Source organism: Triticum dicoccoides, chromosome 7A (genome assembly GCF_002162155.2).
Source record: "Triticum dicoccoides isolate Atlit2015 ecotype Zavitan chromosome 7A, WEW_v2.0, whole genome shotgun sequence".
In the NCBI taxonomy this organism is placed as follows: domain Eukaryota; kingdom Viridiplantae; phylum Streptophyta; class Magnoliopsida; order Poales; family Poaceae; genus Triticum; species Triticum dicoccoides.
The window spans coordinates 393261413-393277933 of NC_041392.1; positions in this window are offsets into that span (position 1 = coordinate 393261413).

Sequence of the window (16521 nt, forward strand, 5' to 3'; positions counted from 1 at the left end):
TACCCGAGCACCATGACCTCACTTTTGGCAAAGTTGATCGTGAGGCCCGAGATTTCCTGAAAACAAAGGAGGAGAAATTTGAGGTTCCGGATATCCTCATCCGAACCCTCCACCATCATAATGGTGTCGTCAGCATATTGGAGATGGGTCAGGCCTCCATTGGCCACAAGGTGGGGGCAAATCCCCCTGATGTGGCCTACCTGCCTTGCCAAGTCAAGAATCGAGGCTAACGCATCAACCACAAGGTTGAAAAGGAAGGGGGAAATCGGGTCCCCTTGCTGGACACCTTGTCCCGTAGTGAAATAGGGACCAATTTCCCCATTGATATTAACGGCAGTACGACCGCTCGTCACAAGTTGCATCACCCGAGCCACCCAATGGGGGTCGAAGCCGCGTTTAAGCAATACTTCCCGAAGGAAGGACCAATGGACGGTGCCATATTCTTTGTGAAAGTCGATCTTGAAGAACACCGCACGAAGGTGTTTGGTCTTGACCTCATGAATGAATTCATGGAGGACAAGGACCCCATCAAGAATACATCTACCTTTCGTGAAGGCCGATTGGTTCGGGTGGTGAATCCAAGGAGCGATCAGGGCCGCCCTAGTGGCGTACCCTTTGGCCAGAATCCGAAATATCACATTAAGAATGGTGATGGGGCGGAACTGCCTAATGTCGGCAGCGCCGGGGACTTTAGGAATCAGGGAGATGATCCCATAGTTGAGACAAGACAAGTCCAATGTCCCCCTAGCGAAGTCCCGAAATAAGTCCAGAATGATCTCCTTGACCATCGGCCAGAAGGCCTGGAAAAAACAAACTGGAAGCCCATCGGGGCCTGGGGCCGAGGCCGGGTTCATCGATTTGACGAACGCTTCCACCTCCGCGGCATCAAATGGGCCCATCAATGCCGCATTCTCCGCCAGGGAAACTAGTTGTTCATGTGACCAAATATGGTCGGCCAGAGCGACACCACCCCTAGCACGGCCCATGAATAACGACTTATAAAAGTCATCCACCAAGGCGCGAATCGTTGGTGGATCCTGACAAAGACGGCCGCCCTCCCATAAAAGGGGGATGGAGCAACGTCTCCTGCGGCCATTGGCGATCGCCTGGAAGTAAGCTGTATTGGCATCACCAAACAGTACCCATTTTATAGAACCGCATTGGCGCCAAAATTCTTCCTCCTTGGAGTAGATCTCCATGAGGGACTCTTCTAGGTTGTATCTACATGCCCATTCCTCAGCGGAGATCCCTGAGGTATCAGCGTGCAGGTCCAGTGCATGGATTTCTTCGAGAAGGGTAGCCTTTTGGACCCGAAGGTCCCTCCCAACATTATCACCCCATCCCTTCATGAATTGCCTAGAGCGCTTGGACAGGTGATGCCACTCATCAAGGAGCGACATCGCCCTATGGGGTTCCAATAAAGCCGAGGCCCAGTGGGCCCGGACGACGGCCATGAAGCCCGGTTGCCGAAGCCAAAATGTTTCGAAACGAAACCGCGGTGGGGGGGGCGAGGCCTCTCATCACGAGAGGACAAGAGAAGGGGTACATGGTCTGACCCGATGTGCGTAATGGCCTGGAGAGAGGCTAGGGGGGACCGCAACTCCCAGTCGGGGGAGACAAATACCCGATCAAGCACACTAAGGGTTGGGTTAACCTGTCTATTGGTCCAGGTGTATCTCGCCCCAACCCTATCTAACTCGAGCAGTCCTAAGTCTGCTAGGTCAACCCTTGCGTTGCTCTTCTCCTCCACTGAGCGAAGGAGGTTGAAATCTCCGCCAACCACAACCGGAAGTGTCGCGGGGGCGATCTTGGTGTGTAGTTCGTCCAGGAAGGCAGCCGACCTACTATGATCGGCAGGGCCATATACCACAATAACCTCCCATTTGAAGTTAACATCACGCTCCCACAATTCCATACTAACAAAGTGGGATCCACGATCCATGGATCCCACCTCGAAGGTGGCATCCTTCACACCTAGAAGGATCCCAACGGAGTGTCTGGCCACTCCACTAGATGGCAACCAATGCCAGGCGAATAAGTGACGGCTCAAGCGCTCAAGCTCAGCCAAAGAGAAATACAGCCGCATCGTTTCCTGAATCGCAACCACATCCACAGACTCGTCGCGCATGTAACCAATCAGTTGCCTACGGCGGCCATCATGGCCGAAACCCCGTAGGTTCCAGAATAACGCACGCATAACTACTCGCAAACAGGGTCCTCCCGGGACCCTACTATGGAGTTGGCACTCAGGGCACGTCGTAACTGAGCAGTCCGCGAACGGGTCCTGCCACGGACCTCCTCGGGGGCTAAGTCCCGAGTCGATGAACTATGCGTCGGGCGCGAAGTCGGGGGTGCTGCTTCATCGGCCGCAGCCGCCGCACGAGCCCGAGCTGCCGCGAGTTGCCCCTCCAAGACCTCCTTGGCCTGAAGGGAGGCAATCTGTTCTAAGGGGGGGGCTTTCTCCCCTCGGAAAACTATGGTGGAATCTGCCGCGACTTTCGCTAAGTGACCCAACGGAACGCCCGCAAGGGCCAAAAAGGAAGTATCCTCAAACATCACATCCTTATTGCAGAAAAGAGCTGGTGTAGGGTGGGGAGACGGACCTGCATCAAGGTTCCGCGCCACGGCACAACGGGAAGCCTTCTCCACAGCAGTAGGAGACGAACCCACGCAGGGGGTCGCCGACCCGAGTCGCGCACTCTTCCGAGCCGACGTCGCCGGAGTGGAAGTCGACCGCGGGCACCGCTTGGCCGCGGGAGGGCGGCGAGGGGCGGCCCGCGCTGAGGGACCCGAGGCCGGCACCGGTACGGAGGGGTCGGGCAAGGTCGGGGGCACAATGAGGACGGCGCCGGAAGGTTCCTGGGGCGGGGCAGGGGAGGAGGGACGGGGCGAAGATGCCGGGACCACCTCCATGCCCACGCTGCTCGTGTCGCTGACGCCACCATCGGACGAGGAAACCTGCGCCTCCATGAAGCTTGGAATGATGACACCAGGAGGTATGGTAGCCGCTCATCAAGCATAGCAGAGATTGTCGCGATGTCCTCCTGCCCCTCACACGAAGCATCCGCAGGGAGGACCGGGGTGATGGTCTTGGTGCGGGCCGGGGGGACCACCGCACCAGTCCGGGGCGAGGCCCCACGGTCCTCCTTGGAGTCCTCATCCGAGTGCTCCGACGCCGGGGAATGGCTCCAGGAGCGGCGGCGCGGATCGCGCCCAGAAGGAGGGCCGCCATCACCCTCACGGCTCGGGTCGGCCTCCGGGTCGGAGCCATCCACGGGGTCCACAGGGGAAGCGGACAGCGCCTCTTCGACGGAGACGCAAAGATCGTAACCAGCATTGTTGAAGAACATCCGAAAGGTCATCTGGAGCTTGGATGGGTCCGAGGATTTGAGCTGGACACGCACGGCTGGCCCCTTGAGCAGCGAGAGAGGATCAATCGACACAATCTTGCCCAGGAGCCGGGACATGCCCCGGATAGCCCCCTCCACACAAGCGATGGGAGGAAGCCCACGAATCTGAACCCACACGGTGGAGAGGGAGGCCACGGCAAGGGGATCCACTGATGGCACCGAAATGCACACCTTCAGTTGATGAAGTGCTAGGGTCAACTCCGCACTGTGAGTGCCGTAGCGGAGGCTGACAGGATCAGGGAAGACACGGTGAACTCCCGATCAGAGATGGGAGCCACCTCCCAGTCCCAATCCGTCTTGAACAAGTGGCGAAGCTCTTCATCAAAATATGGACTAAATTTGAGTACATTTTCCCTGTTTGAATGGGATTGTACTCGGGTTAGTTATACAACCATCTAAATATTATCTTCACAACACATGACATGAATATAGGAGAAGTAAATTCCTATATAAATACGAACTACATGTACATACGATCTCAAATTCAAATATATGTATCCATTTTATGCTGAATTCAAATCATAGTACACGTATGCTCTAGCTAGATGTTTGGAATCTAAACCATGTATGATACTATGTACAATGTGTTTAACATGCACAACACACACGCAAACACCATTTAGACTAGTAAGGTACACATGCATTGCATGCATGAAATTTGGCAACCAAATTATGAATAAATACCACATTATAGCATGTAAGCTTTGAGTCATATATGCATGATGTAGATGTTTGTTTAATTCTTATATTTCATTTCATTAAAAATCATATAGTTTTTATAAGAAAACTAATCTATTTAAGATTCATTGGATTGTGCATTGTAAAGCATAAAGTAAAGACAAATAACGGCAAATCATGTAGAAAAACATTTGGGCAATTCCGATATGGAAGATTCTAGAACAAAGAAGACGTGCTTGTGTTTTGAGGTTTGTGCATTATGCTTAAGTTCAACCATGGAGTCTTCTAGATTATACATGTGGCAAAATCTGGTGGAATCCAGATGATATCCAACGGCCAGTAGTGCTCGAATTTTTCATCTCTGCACCATCGGATTGGCTTCATCCAATGACCATCATTCATAGTTAAAGTTAGCCGCACACTATATAAAAAATAGAAAATGAAATATATAGGGGTATAAATATAGATACGTGATGCGATAGCCACCCATCATCTCCAATTAGAATAGTGTGTCCATGCACGGATGCAATATGGCCAAACGATGTATGTCATCGGTATCTCAAATTCAAATCAGTCTGACCTTGTTCAATGTGTATACAGTACAACATGCTCGTTTCCAAACCACACCATGCATATCTCAGTTATATTCATGCATGCATGGGTTTCAAACATCATGATCTCTTATTCAAATATTTAAAATCAACTTTACATTGATTATGACCTCACCTAGTCTTTTACACCCACATAGTCGTATTCTCTTTATATTTGTACCACTAACTTTCTCTCTTGCATGCATGCACACACGCTACCACTTGGCATTATCCATCGCACACATGCAATCTTTTTCTTCAGTTTGATCTCCCATGCATGTGCACACACACACCTCCCCCTCTTCATCATATCGGGCATTCTTTATATCTCACGTGCATGCGCAACGATCGATGTTCCTCTATGTGTGTGTGTGTATAGCTAGGTCTTTCCCAGTTTTCCGCACAAACTGATCAATCTATATATCTAGTGAGGTCTCACCCTCTTTCCCACGTACACATCGATCAATCTATACCTCTCTATATAGGATTAGATAGCTAATACACCCACATTAATTATATACCCAACGTCTGCCTCTCATCATCCATGCCTTTCGCTTCATCTCTCAGACGCGCGCACAGCGGCGAAGACAGGGGGTAGCAAGCCCCCCCCCCCCCGCAACAACAGTATATATTGAGGCTAATATGAATGTGATCATTAGACAATTGCTGGTAAAATGGTTTAAGTTGACGAATTGGCCCTCCTCGTAAAGGACTAGCAATGCTTGGCCCCCTAGCTCATTTATTTTTCATGACTCCACCACTACGCGCAACAGCGCACGTTCTCGCCCCCACTCTTTAAATATCAATCTCGCACTTGTGCACTCCTTCATAGTCTCCCTCCACTTGGCCCCTCGCACCATCTTATAGCCCCCACCAGATTTTTCCACATGTACAATCTAGCAGACTCCATGGTTGAACTTAAGCATAATGCACAAACCTCAAAACACAAGTGCTTCTCCTTTATTCTAGAATCTTCCGTATCATAACTGCCCAAACTTTTTTTCTAGTTGAATTTCCTTTATTTATTTTTACTTTATGCTTTACAACGCACAATTCCATGAATCATAAAATAGATTATGGGCTTCTTTGATTCAAAGGATTCTCAAAGGAATTTTGGAGGATTCTAATCCTTAGGAATTTTTCCTATCTTGGTTGTTTGATTTGTAGGATTGTAACCCATAGGAATTTTTCCATAGGATTCATTTGCACTAGATTTCATAGGAAACATTCCATCCACTCAAACCTCTTTGAAAGAATCCTACGTTTTTCTATGCACAATCAAACACTCGTACAATCATGTAGGATTCAACACGACATTCCACTCTAATCCCATGTTTTTCCTATTCCCGCATTTTGGAAATCCTACGAATCAAAAAGGCCCTAGCTTTTTTGTAAAAACTAATTGATTTTGAATGAGATGAATTATAAGAATTAAACAAACGTCTACATCATGCACATATGACTCAAAGCTTACATGCTATAGTATGGTAATTATTCATAATTTGGTTGCCAAATCTGATGCGTGCAATGCACATGTACCTTACTAGTACTTCGAGTATGTGCAAAACACGTAAACTAGAATTCCAATGGAACGCTACACAGTGTCTCTCTTTCAGTTCCTGAAGCCACGTGGCACATGTGGAGGCGTTGTCGCGACCTCCTTGTGTGGATTGATCACAGTGAGGTGTTGCTAGTTCCAGAAGAATGTACTTGTCCTCTCTGAGGCACACATGCAGTACATGCACGAAGCGAAGAGCCACGCACGCACTCATTCCTTCACACGCACACCCGGGTACACGGGGGACACATTTTTGTGTGAAGATCTACCCCATGTGATAATTTGACGCGTGTAAAGTCCTTCACTTCATTGATGGTCAATTAATACAGCGCATGCAAATTGAGTGGATGTGAGGGAGGAAGTAGTTGAGAAACACATTACTACTCCACTGTGTGCATGCGAGTAGTTAAATCATTGGTTGCTACTTCCATTGGTCTCCTTCGTATTTTGCGCCAATTTTTGACCATATTTTTAAGTAACATAATATTTATGCATGTCATAAAAAGTGGCACAAAAAAGGGGGCCAATAAACCAAGATGTAGGCAGCATGATCAATTTTTTCCAGGGCTACTGTTGGTGGCCTTTGTATTTAAATATGGACGGAGTGGAGTAGTACTATCTTTATCTTAGCCTCACAGGGCTCTTCCAGTGCCTAGGCTCGGCTCTCCGCCTCGCCCACCAGATCCCGCCATGGATAATCCCTTAGAACCCAGGATCACGTGGGCTACCCTCTCGCTGCGGCCCGCAGCATTGTCGCCTTTGAGCAAAACCCACATGTGTTTTAGAGGGGATCCACTACTTTGGCATCACAGATCGGTGGCACCGGAGAACATGCCAGGGCTGCGTTTCAGGTGGTGGGCAGCAAGGGCAAATCGAATTGAGGAAGCGTCGCATCGATTGGATAGAAGTTTCAAAGAGCTATGCCTGGCGTAGCACAAGGCGGAGGCGCAAGTCGATCTCAGGGGAAGAGATGCTGAGGGATGTCAGCATCTGGCAACGTCACGTTGATTTCGGGCTAGAGCTAATGGCAGAGATCATATTCACAAAGTCAACTCCGGAGGAAAGAACAAGCATGCCTGCGGAATGGCATGAGCAGTCGGTGCAACTGTTCAAATGGACGGTAGGAGAAGCCAAATCGCGGGACAAGCTGCGGCGGCGCTGCTGTGCATGCATCGTAGGCGAGGTGAGATGCCCTCCTTCCCTGTCGGCGATGTAGTGACCTACTCGGTTGCTGCTGCAGTGAACTTGCGGCGCCGTGTCGGTTTGCAACCGTGACAATCACTCCATCTATATGTATTTATTCCTGTGAAAATACTTGGTCGTTTGGAAAAAGATGGTAATTGATCTATCACTAGTTTTTCAATGCTTGGTCATGACAATCACCCGAAGCCACAACTAGAAGTCTCCATCGTGTAATACTTAGATTCGGTCGCACCAATAGATGGTCGGTCGGACCCGCGACACGCATCGGCTTGGTCTGACATGTACGACCAGTTATACATCACTAACTTGTGTGACCGTATTTGACCAATAGTACTTGAAATTTGTGTTCCAGGAAACTCATTAGGAGCCGTTTCGGGCCTTGAAACCAAAACCATCAATTAATCTTTAGCTTGTTCCCATCACATTCCAAAGTGTATAGTATAGTTAAGTGCAAACCTACTCACACCCTAGTACGTATCAAACCTGAACGTGTTCCCACTTCCCACTATGCAGGTTTTACTAGTACTAGTGCTAGTACTAGGTTATAAAAAGGGGAACTGGTACCTAGCCGAAAATCACTCTACCTCTTCCTCCTCATAAGTCTTTCTTGTTCGTTCGGCCTTGCCATGGCTGGTGTGCAGAGCTCTAGGTCGAGAACTACTCGTAACAAGGGAGCGGCAACCAAGGCCACAGAAAAAAGAGGGCTCGCCGCCTCGCGGAGACCTTGAAAGATCTCTCACGGGAAGGCGAGGGCTCCCAGGAGCGCCCTAGCCGCGGAGGTGAGTGCTCCTAGGTGTGCCCTAGCCAAGGAGGCGAGGGCTCCCAGGAGCACCCTAGCCACGGAGGCGGACATGCCAAGCTGGCGAGCTGGAGTTGTTATCCCTCGATGACATGCCCGATCAGCTCAATAAGCAAGAGGAGTTCATCGATGGCTTGGTGGAGATGCTAAAGGAGAGCCTCGATGACATGCCCACTGAGATCAATGAGCAAGGCGAGTTGACCGCCGTCTTGGTGATGCTGCTGAAGAAGAGCATTGCCTTGCATAAGAAGGCGACCAACGAAATCCTGCAACTTTAGGAGGACAAGGCGAAGCTCTGCCACGAGCTCGACCTGCTAAAGGAGGAGAACGCCGGCTGGAAGAAGCTACATGAGAAGTGTAGTTCTTCGATGAAGATGTTGCAGGCCCTCCTCATGGAATAGAAGGAGGAGTTGGCGAAGCTCCACATCGACCACCTGGCTGTTTTCAAGGTACGTAATGCGGCAGTGGAACAAATGATGAAGGCTCGCATCGAGAAATCCCGTGTCATGGACAGAATGATGAAGATGGCAGAGGAGATGCACAAGGAGATGGAGGGTGTGAAGGCGATGAAGAGGCATTTACGACTCCGCGGCCAGCAACCCTTCATGTAGTAGAGAGCAGCGCCCCATACATGTGCGTGCGTCTTGCTTCTTTTTGGGGGGTGATAATCTTCCTTCTTCTTTTGCTCCTGTATTTCTTCTTTTGCTTCGGGTGTTTCGCCGCACATGTCACGTTTTCTGCGAGGCATGGATAGAACAATGCTAACGAGGAGCTGCACCGTGGGATCAATGACTAGCAAATTAGATCATTTTTATCGCCATATGGCACTGGGCTGCCTTGTTTCCTGCTCCTCCATCGTACTAGTACTCTAGTGGAAAACTTGAGTATACCGCACGGTTCTTTGCTCTTCGTCAGGTCGCCGACAACACTTATACGAGCAGTCAAATCACAAGGCCCCGCCTTCCACCAGTAATGAGCCGTCAAATCACAAAGGCCCTCGCCTCTCATGAAACCGACCAAGCGAGACTACCCTGCCCTCTAGCCTTTTAAAAATGTGTACTTTTGTACAGTAGTAGTATCGATGGATTGTGCCATGGAACAAAACTAACAAGATGAAATTAAAGAAAAAAGGTGGTACATATAGAGAATGCTCGTTGCCAAATTATGCATATAGTACTATTAAAGAAGCTAGTACATGCTTAAATGGGGTGCTAAATTCTATTAAAGAAATTAGCATACCTACTAGCAAAAAGGCCCGTGCGTTGCAATGGTACAAAATGAAAATGGTTATAAACTCAAAATACAATTTACTATTTAAATAATGTTGCAGGTAGCATAACAATATTAGAAGTAAATTAAAGTACCAAGGACCATATTCTTGACACAAAGAGTGAAAATTCGCTAATACTTCAAGTAAGAAAAGAAATTCCCTGAGGTTAGAAGCAAAATGATGCACCTCGTGTTCGTGTTTCACTTGTGAAGCTAACGTGAAGCTGACATCAAAACAGGAAGTAAAAAATCAAAGATATTAAAAGGCTTAGTAATCAAAGGAGATAAGCAACGTCCAACAAAAAGAGAAAACGTTAATATTGGAGTGATTTGTCCCCTAAAAATAATATTGGAGTGATTGCGTACCAGTCACGCCTTAAACCATTTGCTACACAACGATTGTCACATATAAGGAGTAAGTATATTTCCTTTTTTGCGAAAAACTTTCAATATATTCATCTTCCATTATCTATTTTCCTTTTTCTTTTTATTAAACATGTGCACACTATTATCATGCCTACTTTTCTAGATCACAACCGATATCTTGGCCTGCTGCCGCTAGTTGTATCTTTCTCTGTTCAACTTGTGGAATATTGTAATTTAAAAAAACATGTGGAATATTGGCACATGTGGAATATTTTGTTAAGGATTATATAAAAATTGGAACAGTTTTTAAAGAATACTACCACTGTCCGGGTTTATTAGGCCCCCTTGTATTTTGGGTCCAAGTTTGATCTTAAGCTTCAATTGTAGCTTCAGAACAAAATTCCTTTTCACTGAAATGCTTTAGCAAAAGAAATTCACGTGTTCAAAAATAGAGTGAGCAAAGTACCAAAGCCAACTTCAGAAGAAAATACAGGACTAAACCTAATGGTGCATGTACATTGTAAATTGAGATATGCATATAAAAGTAGCACACTTGAATAGATTCAGCATGATTACTGCAATCCCAACCTAGCAAATGAAAATAGTACTTTATCATATATTGGATCTTCAACATAATCAAACTGATGGTTTTTGAACTCTGTTTCTGCTATTCTATAAGTTAGCCATGAACAAGGTTTGCTTTCTGTGAAGGGACATGGTATTGCACCATATGTGAAATGACAATAATTATAGAAAATAACAATAATAAGAGCACCATAGTAGCAACTAAGCAAAACATGATGATATTTGTGAAAATAAAAAGAATAAGAGCACTGCAACTGCTAGTAAAAACATGTTGCTGCCTTTTGAGAAACGCCACTGCAATTTCCAAAGTTTGAAAAATGTCATTTTCAGTGGCATTTTTCAAAGTCTGCAGTGGCGTTTTTCAAAGTTCCAAAATTTGCAGTGGCATTTTTCAAATTAACCCATGCTGCTTTCTTCAATGGATATGCTTAATCATTGTTCCCAGGATGCATTCTTCCGCTTTTATTCACAAACTGATCAGGTGAATGTTATCGGACCAAATTTTCTAAATCTCCTGCAGCTTCTTTAGCAACTATAACATTCAAGGTGGTGATCAACGATTCAGATCAGAGAACTGCAGCAACTTCAACACAATTGGCAAAACAAGCAACATAAATGAAGTTAAATAGCTAGGTCCATTGATGTTAACATTGGGTGCTGCAACTTTCTTTTACTGGTGGGATATGTGTTGTTTCTTTAGATACTCTGCTTTCTTATCATCAAATCATTGAGCATACCACACTTGTCTACTTTACTGACTTGGGCCAAATTGAGTTTATGTGATGATCCGTAATCGCCTCATTCTCAGATTCAGATTTCACACCTAACAAAAGTGACAGTAAAGTCAACTATGAGTATTACATAATTGGGACAAAGAGCAACAATACAAGGTCATGAGAAAGAATACTACCCAACAATGAATGAGCTGCAGTCCCATTTACATTTACATATGTTGCACCTAGGAAAATATGTACAGAATAGTATTGTGAGGATGACATGGTTGGGTGAAAGAGAAATATAAAGATTATTTCGTTTCGCTAGTGAAATTGATGAAAACTGTAAAGTTAAAATTGCAAGCGGTTTCAGTTATATGGTCATATAATACTGCAATACTTAGCTATCATAATAGCAAGAACAAAAGTGCGATCAGCATGGAAACACCATATTAGACAAGCGACTGTTTCGGGAGGATGGCTGGCGGTGGTGTATGTGCGTAGTAGGAGTAGAAAGAGGTAATCATTAAATGGTTATTTGACAAGATTGCTCATGGACAAATAAAGATCACATTTCTAGCTATCAGTTCAGAACCTTCTGGGTGACACAAATAAAATGTAATTTCCTGAGATAGAAAAATGAATCATTGAATGGTTATTTCACAATGTTGCTCAACCCGTAATATGATTATAAGCCGACAATTAATTTATAACCAGAACTACCTAGTATTATTTTATTGGCTTATTCTAAGCATCTGAGTACCCGTAATATGATTATAAGCCGACAATTAATTTATAATCAGGACTACCTAATATTATTTTATTGGCTTATGCTAAGCATCCGAGTACCCGTAATATGATTATAAGCCGACAATTAATTTATAACCAGAACTACCTAGTATTATTTTATTGGCTTATGCTAAGCATCTGAGTAGCAATAGAAAGAGGTAACCATTAAATGGTTATTTGAAAAGATTGCTCATGGAAAAATAAATGTCATATTTCTATCAATTCTGGACCTTCTGGGTGACACAAATAAAATGTAATTTCCAATCTAGCATTAAGTCTATATTTTCCATGTAGGAGAACACAAATGTAAATAAAACACACTATGAGCATGCAATATATTGCTTGGTCACAGCCCATGATTCAATCTCATGAAACAACAAAACATGTTTCTTTTTAAATCAAAGTACAATGTGGAGTAAACCTAACTAAATGCATTCTTCTTATCTTAATTTCAATTTATATATTAACTCCATGGCCTAGAAATTTATATTCTAAAGGAAGCATTCCAAGGACTACGTCACCTGCACCCAAGTATGTCTCTTATGAATCAGCAACATACATGAAGCTCGTACCAGCCGCTCTGGAATATTGTCTGACATCTATGAATAGAAGGTGATTAATTGTATATAAGGGACTACAGCATGGTTGCTCCGTAAAGTACTTCACATAGGTTGTTGATCAAATAAATAGTACATAAAAAAGCAAGCATTGAAAAGGCTCATATTTGAGTAATTGCGACCCAAGCAAAAAACTTTTATTTGTCCAGGAATTCTCAAAAACTCCTATAGTACAGCAGGTCATGCATGGACACAAATCCCCTGCGCGGAATTGCAGTAATATGAAATTATAGAAACTGAATCATGTGCTAACATATATGTGCAAAACAAATTTGTAATTAATGCAAAATTTAGTCTTCACCAAAATATGTCAGAACATGAATGAAATATTTTTGTTGCAAGTTCAGAAGCAAGCAGTATCACGACACAACATTAAGTCTTGGTGCAACCAAAATAAAGAAGGTTCTAATGTAAAATAATTAAAGATGGTCACCAAATCATAGAGGCGGTTGGATCCAATAAATAAATAAAAACACTCAAGTGTATGTAATGCCCTCGATGCGGCTATATCTCCCATGTGTCGAAGCACGACTTAGAGGCATAACCGCATTGAAAGCAATGTCGCAAGTGAGGTAATCTTCACACAACCCATGTAATACATAAGGGAAAGAGATACATAGCTGGCTTACAATCGCCACTTCACACAAATACATGAATAAAGCATTACATCATCCAGATACAACCAGGGTCCGACTACGGAACCAAAATGAAAGAAGACTACCCCAAAAGCTACACAGATCCCCGATCGACCCCAACTGGGCTCCACTACTGATCACCTAGAATGAAATGACATAAAGGACAAGATCTTCATCGAGCTCCTCCTTGAGCTTGGTTGCGTCACCTGCTCGGTAACATTGGCACCTGCAAACTGGTTTTGGAAGTATCTGTGAGTCACGGGGACTCAGCAATCTCACACCCTCGCGATCAAGTCTATTTAAGCTTATAGGTAAGGTAAAAGGTATGAGGTGGAGCTGCAGCAAGCGACTAGCATATATGGTGGCTAACATACGCAAATGAGAGCGAGAAGAGAAGGCAAAAGCACGGTCGAACAACTATGATAAAGAAGTGATCCTAGAACAACCTACATCAAGCATAACTCCAACACCGTGTTCACTTCCCGGACTCCGCCGAGAAGATACCATCACGGTAACACACGCGGTTGGTGCATTTTAATTAAAATCAACTTCAGGTTTTCTACAACCACACATTAACAAATTTCCATCTGCCCATAACGCGGGCACGGCTTTCGAAAGTTCAAATTCCTGCAGGGGTGTCCCAACTTAGCCCATCACAAGCTCTCACGGTCAACGAAGGATATTCCTTCTCCCAAGACATTCCGATCAGACTCGGCATCCAGGTTACAAGACATCCTCGACAATGGTAAAACAAGTCGAGCAAGACCGCCCGATGCACTAACATCCCGATAGGAGCTGCACATATCTCGTTCTCAGGGCAACACTGGATAAGCAATCCGTACAACTAAAACCAGCCCTCGAGTTTCTCTGAGGTGGCGCTGCAAGGGGCTCTAGTTTGGACCAACACTTAGACAAGCATTGGCCCGGGGGTTTAAAATAAAGATGACCCTTGGGCTGGCCTAACCCAAGGGAAAAATGCTAGGTGGCGAATGGTAAAACCAAGGTTGGGCCTTACTGGAGGAGTTTTATTCAAAGCGAACTGTCAAGGGGTTCCCATTATAACCCAACCGCGTAGGGAACGCAAAATCCGGGAACATAACACCGATATGACGGAAACTAGGGTGGCAAGAGTGGAACAAAACACCAGGCATAAGGCCGAGCCTTCCACCCTTTACCAAGTATATAGATGCATTAATTAAATAAGAGATATTGTGATATCCCAACAAAATCCATGTTCCAACATGGAACAAGCTCCAATCTTCACCTGCAACTAGCAACGCTATAAGAGGGGCTGAGCAAAGCGGTAACATAGCCAAACAACGGTTTGCTAGGACAAGGTGGGTTAGAGGCTTAGCTCAACAATATGGGAGGCATGATAAGCAAGTGGTAGGTATCGCATCATAGGCATAGAAAAAGAGCGAGCAACTAGCAAGCAAAGATAGAAGTGATTTCAAGGGTATGGTCATCTTGCCTGAAATCCCGCAAGGAAGAAGAACGAGTCCAAGAAGAAGACAAATGGACATAGTCGAACGGGTCCTCAAAAACGCGACGTTATCGGAACCAACCCGAAGAAGCAACACCGAAAGAAGCACACAACATAGTAAACAACCAACACATGAACATGGTATGATATGCGGGATGCGGTATGTGATGCATATGCATGATTTGACAAAGAATGATTGAACCTGGACTCAACTTGGAAATCCAAGAGTTCCACTGGAAAGGTGCGGCGATTTCGGTTGAAATCGATATAAAGATCACCGGAATCGGATACACGGTTTGGAAATGGCAAGCAAAACAAATATGGCACCGGTCTGCCATAAACAGCAAGTAGCCATCTAAATGCATCAAGATAAATATGCTGCAACACTCAAACATGGCAACAAAATACATGGCAGGGATCCACTCAATAAGCTTAACAAAACATGAACACTGAGCTACGGCTAATTCACTCAATAACAGGTTCAAACAAGCATGGCAAAAGAGCAAATGATAACAGGTTTCAGACTTAGTGAAATTAACACAAGTCTGGAATTTATCCTCAGGAAGCACACTTTAGAGCATGAAAACTACATACTACAGGAACTTAATATGCTAAAGCAAGGCATGTCATGAAGCTACTCAAAGCACTTAACAAAAGTCCCTTAGTGACCTTGAGCCAAAAGGGATCAGAAAATACAATTGCAAGCATGTGAACATGGCAAAAACATAAACAGGTTCAGACTTAGTGAAAAACTGGAGCATGCAAAACAGTTTAACGAGTAAGCATGTTTATGAGCTCGATGCACTCAGTACAAAGCATGGCATGACAATCTAAGCATACACCCATCAAGAAGGCATGTCATAGGAGCTAGACATGACAAGAACAACAACATGGCATGCACGGATCAATAGCAACGACCTCGGCAAAATCGCTAAACATGTCAACGATCTGCCAGGAACATTTTATAGCAAAAGTAGAGCTTGATTGACTCAAGCTAGGATGCTCCATAAATGCAAACAAATACATGGATGGATAGAGCACCACAATATTAACAAAACATCATTATTGATCATCCTCAAAAGAGGCACGGATCACTAGGAAACAACATGAACATATGGCATAACAACAAAAACAGGACAAGGACTTGGTAAAATTCTAAGTCCCTGAAATCAGCATTACCGATTACGCTACTTTGCAAGCTTGTGCTAGTCACCACAAATATCACAAAAATACATGGCATACACCCATGTAAAGATGACATGGCATATAACAAAACACATGTAGAGTTCAGGATCATAGTATGCACACATTAAACATGGCAAAAATGAAAAAATGCCATTTATTGAAACAGAAATGACAAATTACTCACATAGCCCTCTTCCAATAGCATTTCGGGCATAAAGAAGATCTTAAATGAAAATGATGCAATGCGATGAAATGATGTACTCGTCGAGACGAACATTTTGATATGCTACACGCACGAATCGGGGCCACGGATGATGAGTTAGGATGCGAAGAAGATTGCAAAAAAACTAGGGTTTCGAGAAGAAAGTCAACCGTCTTGTTTGGATATGGATCTGGATCCGGTACTGTAGCGGCACGCAAAACAAGGATGCTCGCCGGAGAAGACGGCAATGGCCGGAGGGAGGGCGCGGTCGCCAGGCCGCGGCGCCGGTCGCCGGAGACGGGCGCGCCGGCGAAGGGTGGCGCGGGGCCGGCGCGGGCAGCGAGCAAGGCGGGGCGGCGGCGAGCCGTGAAGGAGGCGGCGCGGCGAGCTGCACCGGCGATGGTGGCGGGCGTGCGCTGGCGAAGGTCGATGCGGCGAG